Source organism: Malaclemys terrapin, chromosome 2 (assembly GCF_027887155.1).
Source record: "Malaclemys terrapin pileata isolate rMalTer1 chromosome 2, rMalTer1.hap1, whole genome shotgun sequence".
NCBI classification, from domain to species: Eukaryota; Metazoa; Chordata; order Testudines; family Emydidae; genus Malaclemys; species Malaclemys terrapin.
In genome coordinates this window covers 165,860,174-165,867,318 of record NC_071506.1, presented here as the reverse complement: position 1 = coordinate 165,867,318, position 7,145 = coordinate 165,860,174, and positions in this window count along the sequence as shown.

The window sequence follows — 7,145 nt, the reverse complement described above, 5'->3', positions numbered from 1 at the left end:
TCTATATGTATTAAAGCATGCAGCTGTGTTTTATCTTATGTCATACTTAAGTTTATTAAAAATAAATGCAATCTTTTGAATTTAGTCTCATCCAACGTATGTCTCATGCAGTTTAACTATTTGATACCAACTCATCATTTGTTAACACATGCATGTTAAAGAGATCAAATTCAAATATTTATAATAAAATAATTGGAAAATGTAGTGAAATATATGTGCATCCAAACTCAGAATTCAAAACACTCATTTTCTCTCTTAATGTAAAATGTTTTCACAAATATTCTCAAATAGTTCCTATAATCAATATTTACTTCTACAAATTATAACATTATATGTATACCATGCTTAGAATTTTTTCTAAATATAACCAGTGTGATGTAAATGGTATTGTGAAAACTGATACTGATAGAACTTGATAAAGTTGTAGGTAGATGCTGTGTAAGAGTTCCCATGCAGCACTGTCAATGCAATGCATAGGAATCCTGTTCTGAAATACCAGGACATTCCTTTCCTCAGACTAGAGTGCCAGTATTGTTGAACTGTGCCAAAAAATACACTAGTGCAGGCAAGTAAAGGGATGGAATGTGCTTCCTCACGTCCCTAAAGTGGACTACTCACATTGTGGGTCACAGCACAGCAGTGAGAGCAGCCTCTATGACAGTGGATCCCAAACTGGGGTTTGTGAATCCCTGGGGGTTCGCAAAATGTTACAGAGGGTTCTCGGGAAAAAAAATCCCTAATGGCGAACAGCTGTCCCTAGGGACCCCAGGCAGCATGAGGCCAGCAGCCCGGAGCCCCTGGACTTCCAAGAGCTAAGCAGCTCAAAGCAAGCATATCTATCACACTGAGGAGATTTAAACTTCAAGACTCCATATAAGAAATGGAAAGGGAGGTGGACATCTTTTGCTGTTTTTTAAATTAAATAGGCAGCTAGTATTGTTTTTAAAATTATTATGAAGAACAAGTTTAAGCTTTGTTGTAACATGCGTTGTTTGCCTGGACTGCTCAAGACCTGAATGCTTGAGTAGGAGGAACTCTTTGAGTTGGCTTCTTAAATACCTTCATGCTGTTTCACGTCTGATACTCCTTGATGAAACATAGGAGCCTTGTCTTATAACAGGCTTATTCGAAGTGATACAAGCTACAAAAGTAAGATCTTGGAAGAGTGTTGCCGTTTTCATAATGTAATAAAAATACTGCAATAATAAATAGTAATTAATAATAAATAGTGTGTAATAAGCATGTCATAAAAACAAATTTTATATTTCCAAGATCACTGCTTTTATAATTTATACTCAGGTAAAGGGAAAAAATCCCTGGAAATATTCATTTTTAGGAGGGGGTTCGCGAGACTTGACATTTTAATGAAAGGGGTTCACAGGATGTTAAAGTTTGGGAACCACTGCTCTATGAGGTTGCTTCTCCCCCTCCCATGCAGGTGGATGAGGACTGGGTGGGCAGGGCCAGGAAATGGGCAGAGATAGTGTTGGCAATGTTTGAGGGTGGAAGGGGGGGGATTAGAAATACTTACATGTTATTGTGTGAAAATGTGGGGAATTAATTTGCATATTTTAAAATAATTGGCATGTAATCATAAACTTAATTAAAAAAAAACTGTGTGTACATTTAGTGCTTCATATAAGGCATCATTTTATCTGAACTTGGTTGGTGGGAGGTCCCTTGAAAAGACCTACACAGAAGAACTTCAGTGGCTACCCTATCAAGAGAGGGAAGGGACCAAAAGGGAACCCAAGTTAACTAAGATCTAATCTACCCAAGGATTTTGTGTCAATGTAACTATTTCTCTTAGGGGGTTAATTTTTTACTGAAATAGTTATACTTCTACTACCCCAAGTGTGCAGCTATACCAGTACAGCACTCTTTCCTATGAGGGAACAATCAATACCAGTATAAGAAGCACATTTACATGAAGATAACTGCATCCAGACTAGAGGGGGTTGTACTACTTAAACTGTATCTGTATAGTTGAAGCAGTACAACTTTTGTGTATAGACGTCCTAAAAAAGACAAGCAAAAACCACCAGCTAACAGTGGGGATATGTAGCAGATAACTTCTAGATAGTGCCCACTGCTCCACAATATGTCAGGAGAGTTGTGGTAGGAAGACAGCCTGAGATATAAGCCCTTGTAGTAGAGGCCTGGTATGAGGCCTAAGCTAAAGTAGTGGGCAAGCTTTGCTGATATAAAGCAAAGTTAGCAAAAGAGGCTGTTAGCAAATGTCAGGCTCTGCCTGCTTGCAAGTTTACAGAATTTGGCAAGGACAGGGCTAATATTGCAAAAATACACATTCCTATGACATGCTAAGCACAGAGTACTTACACAAACACATCGCAATATCAAATGGTACCAGAACATTTTGCACCCCACAGCTCTGCCAATGCGTCCTATCCCCCTGCAGCCACAGATCTGCCAGTGCACTCCAACCGCCCTGACTCGTTCTACCCTGTACCCCACAGCTCTGCCACTGCACCCTGTCCATGTACAAACCCTGCACACATCCAACACTTTACTTCAGCCGGGAGCTCTTTGGGGCTGGGACTATTTTTGTTATTATAGTAACACAGGAGCATCACTATAGTTAAGGTTGTGTCATTACTTCTGTTTAAAGATCTCCTACAGCTCACATAGAATCAAAGAATATAGGGTTGGAAGAGACCTCAGGAGGTCATCTAGTCCAATTCCCTGCTCAAAGCAGGACCAACACCAACTAAATCATCCCAGCCAGGGCTTTGTCAAGCTGGGACTTAAAAACCTCTAAGGATGGAGATTCCACCACCTCTGTAGGTAACCCATTCCAGTGCGTCACCACCAATAGTGTTTCCTAATATCTAACCTAGACTTCCCCCCCTGCACCTTGAGACCACTGCTTCTTGTTCTGTCATCTGCCACCACTGAGAACAGCCTAGCTCAATCCTCTTTGGAACCCCCCTTCAAGTAGGTGAAAGCTGCTATCAAATCCCCGCTCATTCTTCTCTTCTGCAGACTAAACAAGCCCAGTTCCCGCAGTCTCTCCTCGTAAGTCATGTGCCCCAGCTCCCTAATCATTTTCATTGCCCACTGCTGGACTCTCTCCAATTTGTCCACATCCCTTCTGTACTGAGGGGATCAAAACTGGACACAATACTCCAGGTGTGGCCTCACCAGTGCCGAATAGAGGAGAATAATCACTTCCCTTGATCTGTTGGCAATGCTCCTACCAATACAGCCCAATATGCCATTGGCCTTCTTGGCAACAAGGGCACACTGCTGACTCACATCCAGCTTCTTGTCCACTGTAATCCCCAGGTTCTTTTCTGCAGAACTACTTCTTAGCCAGTCGGTTCCCAGCCTGTAGCGGTGCATGGGATTCTTCCTTCCTAAGTGCAGGATTCTGCACTTGTCCTTGTTGAACCTCATCAGATTTCTTTTGGCCCAATCCTCCAATTTTTCTAGGCCACTCTGGACCCTATCCCTACCCTCCACCATATCTACCTCTCTCCCGAGCTTAGTTTCATCTTCAAAGTTGCTGAGGGTGCAATCTATCCCATTGTCCAGATCATTAATAAAGATGTTGAACAAAACCACCCCCAGGACTGACCCTGGGGGCACTCCACTTGATACATGCTTCGCTGAATTCCTTTGAGGTTCAGTGTGCCTCAGGAGGGTGCAGGGTAGGGGTGTGGAGCCCTGAAAAAATAGCTAATTTTCAAAAAGTTTCTAGGTGGTGGATTTTATTCGTTTGTTTGTTTGCTTGCTTGCTTGCTTGTTTTGTGCAGAGCTAGAGATCAAATTATTGATGTGATATGGTTCAAAATGGTCTCAGTTTGTTGAGTTTTACTCAAGGTAGTGCATGGCACTAAATCTTTGGGGGTTGTTGTATTAATTTAGATGGAATATATGGGATAAGGGTATTAACAGAACCCAATCATGGTTCAACATTAAACAGTGTTCAAAAAGGTTTGGGGTTTGGTATACAGGAGACTTCAGCCTGCTTAGTACCATGTAAAACACAACATAGAAAATCCTAGTGACCTTTTATTAAAGATAAAGACAAGAAGGAGCTAGCTAACAGGAGCAGCAAATAGGGGAGTTTTGCAAGGAAACTCTAGGTGAAGGAGGAGAGACTATGTGAATTAGATAAGTTCACAGAGGATAGGTCCACCAAAGCTATTAGCTCAGATGGTCAAGGATGCAACCCCATGCTTCATGTGTTCCTAAATCTCCAACTGCCAGAAACTAAGACTGAACAACAGGGGCTGGATCACTCAAAATTGCCCTGTTCTGTTAATTTCCTCGGGAGCATCTAACACTGGCAACTGTCAGAAGGCAGGATACTGGGAGGGCAAGGAGTACCCCATAACATGAGGATTGCTGACTACAGACTGATTTGGGTGGAGAGAGGTGGCCAATGTTGACATCATCTTTCGCCCACTTTGCACAGTGACTGAAGAGGGTTTAATTTACTGCACTTTGGGATGATACACTTGGGTGGAAATGATTGGGGCCTTATTCTTCATGCTCACCTTATACAATGTATGAGGAGAAATCTGGATCGCATCAGAGATTTGTGTCCAGGTGCTTGGATAGTTTTCTGTGATCTGGCTGAGTGTGTGAATGATCACTATAATGACAATATGAAAGTTATTAATGAGTGTTGGAGGAACATTTATCAAAAAATGGGAGGGATTCTGGCTGTCTAGAAAACATGTACTGTATGGCATAGAAACAATGCAATTCAAGCTGTGACACCTTACTGTTTCTTGGAGATGGGGTATATATATTGGACAGGGATCAGAGGAGCTTTTTCTCAAATATCAAACTGTTAGCATTTTGGAACAGAAACCCTGTCTGTGATTTCTCTCACTAGCTCTGCCACAAATTCTATCATCCAGCCATTCTGAAGCACAACCAGGAACACCATTCCACTGTAACAGAGTTGTCCTTTGCTCTAAACACTGTATGTGCCTTGGATTATAGGAGGTGGGGAAGTAATAACACTGTAAACATTTGTATACCAAGGAGTGAAGACTTCAGGGATACTGGGTACAGTAGTGAGGAGTGGGGCAGGTTGGAGGTGGGAATGTAGTGAATGGGTCAGGGGCATGGTGGAGGAGGTGTTCCAAAGCAGGGAAAGTGGGGCCCAGCTGATGTGTGGGGTGGAGGGAGTGACTGGCTGACTCAGTATGCAAATTGTGGGATATGATATGTATAACTGCATAAATGACTACTAATTCCCACCAACAACATATCTTTCCTGTTAAAAAAACTAGGAAATTCAATGGCAAAACACCTACATTAACACAAGAGTTAAGATTGCTTGTAGAGCATTGACTTGAGCAAAAGTCAAACTTCTGAAAACCAGGAAATGTCCATGTAATGTGACCTCAGCCCTCTTTTAGCAATGGCACACTAAACTACATTAACTTACATTAACGCCTTCAACTTTCCAACTCCACAGTTGCTAAAATGTACAAGATCTTCACCTCCTTTTACCACCTATTCACTCCACCATGCTTTCAGCAGCAACTAGAGCAACTCCCTACCCAGGAAGTTCATACGTTTATTAAGCTCCCCATTTAAACACACCTGGTCTTCTCTGGTAACTGTGGAGGACCAGAAACTCTGTAACCACTTCACATCCCCCTTCCTTTATAATAAAAGATTAAAACTGAAATTATAAATCAATGTATATATACATAACAATTCAAGATAATTTCAGTTTTCTTAAAACTACTACTTGCTACTATGTTCATTTATCAATTGCATTTAAATAGTCTTAAGCAGCATTCTAATGATCAAATCTTTGAGAGGGGTCTGCATTCTCACTTCTGTAAAGTTGGTGTGTGGAGTTCCCTGTGGAGGAGGTTCACTTCCTGACAAAGTACCCGCAGGTTCCAGATTCTCTCTTCATTTGTGTTGGGAAATATTGTAAATGAACCTGATTCCCCAGGAGAAGTCCTTCTGGAGTCTCCATTAGTTAGGATCTGGGAGTTTTGTCCAAGTTCTGCATGGTTCCAAATGTTTGGGAGTTTTTGAGCCAAACTTTGTTCCCTGCTCTCAGTGCAGATAGTGCTTTTGGTGTGTGAAAAACACTGACGTTTTGTAGCTGCTGAATTTTTATTTCAGCATCCCATTTTCAAAATTCCTTCAGGTTGAGACACTTAGGTTTAAGCTGTTTGGATGCCACAAGTAAAGTCATCTTCCTATCAGATGCTCTGCTGGAGACAGTCCAGTCACAAGCAGTATTGACAGATATGCAAGGAGTGCTTTACATGGGTCCACTGATTTTTGCAGAAATCTTTTTAAAGTCTGCATTGCTCTCTCCACATCCCCATTGCTCTGGGGATAATGTGGACTACTAGTAGAGAGTTCAAACCAAAGTCTTGTGCAAATGCTAGGAAAGCTTCAAAGGTAAATTGAGGCCCTTATCAGATATGAGGACTTTAGGAATTCCATGTCTAGTAAATTGACTTTAGTTTCTGGATGACTGATGAAATCTGTGTAAGTATAGCCAAGTCAATATATTTGCAGAAGTAGTCGACTACAGTAATGTTGGTTAGGGGTCTGATTGTATTATGACATTTCTATATCAGCAAAAGCCATACTATAGACATAAGTTATATCAGCATAACAGTTGGTTTTGCCAATATAGGTCATTTCGCTCCAGTGACTGGTATAAACTAAAATGGCAAAAGCACTCTTTTGCTGGTATAAACTGTGTCTACACTAAGGTCTGCTGATATAGCTATCCTGTTGTACAGGTATAGGGGAGGGATAGCTCAGTGGTTTGAGCATTGGCCTGCTAAACCCAGGGTTGTGAGTTCAATCCTTGAGGGGGCCACTTGGGAATCTGGGGCAAAATCAGTACTTGGTCCTGCTAGTGAAGGCAGGGGGCTGGACTCGATGACCTTTCAAGGTCCCTTCCAGTTCTAGGAGATGGGATATCTCCATTATTTTTTTTTTTTTTTTTTTTTTTTTTTTTTTTTATAATTAAGCATTAATTGGAGTAGTGGGACTGAAACCTGGGTGTCCCCTGCCCACCTCAGGAGAGTGCTCTAACTACTGGTGTAACAGTCATTCTTACACTCATAATTTGGCCCAACTAATATTTAATTATTATACAAAGTAGACCAGTTTCAACAGGA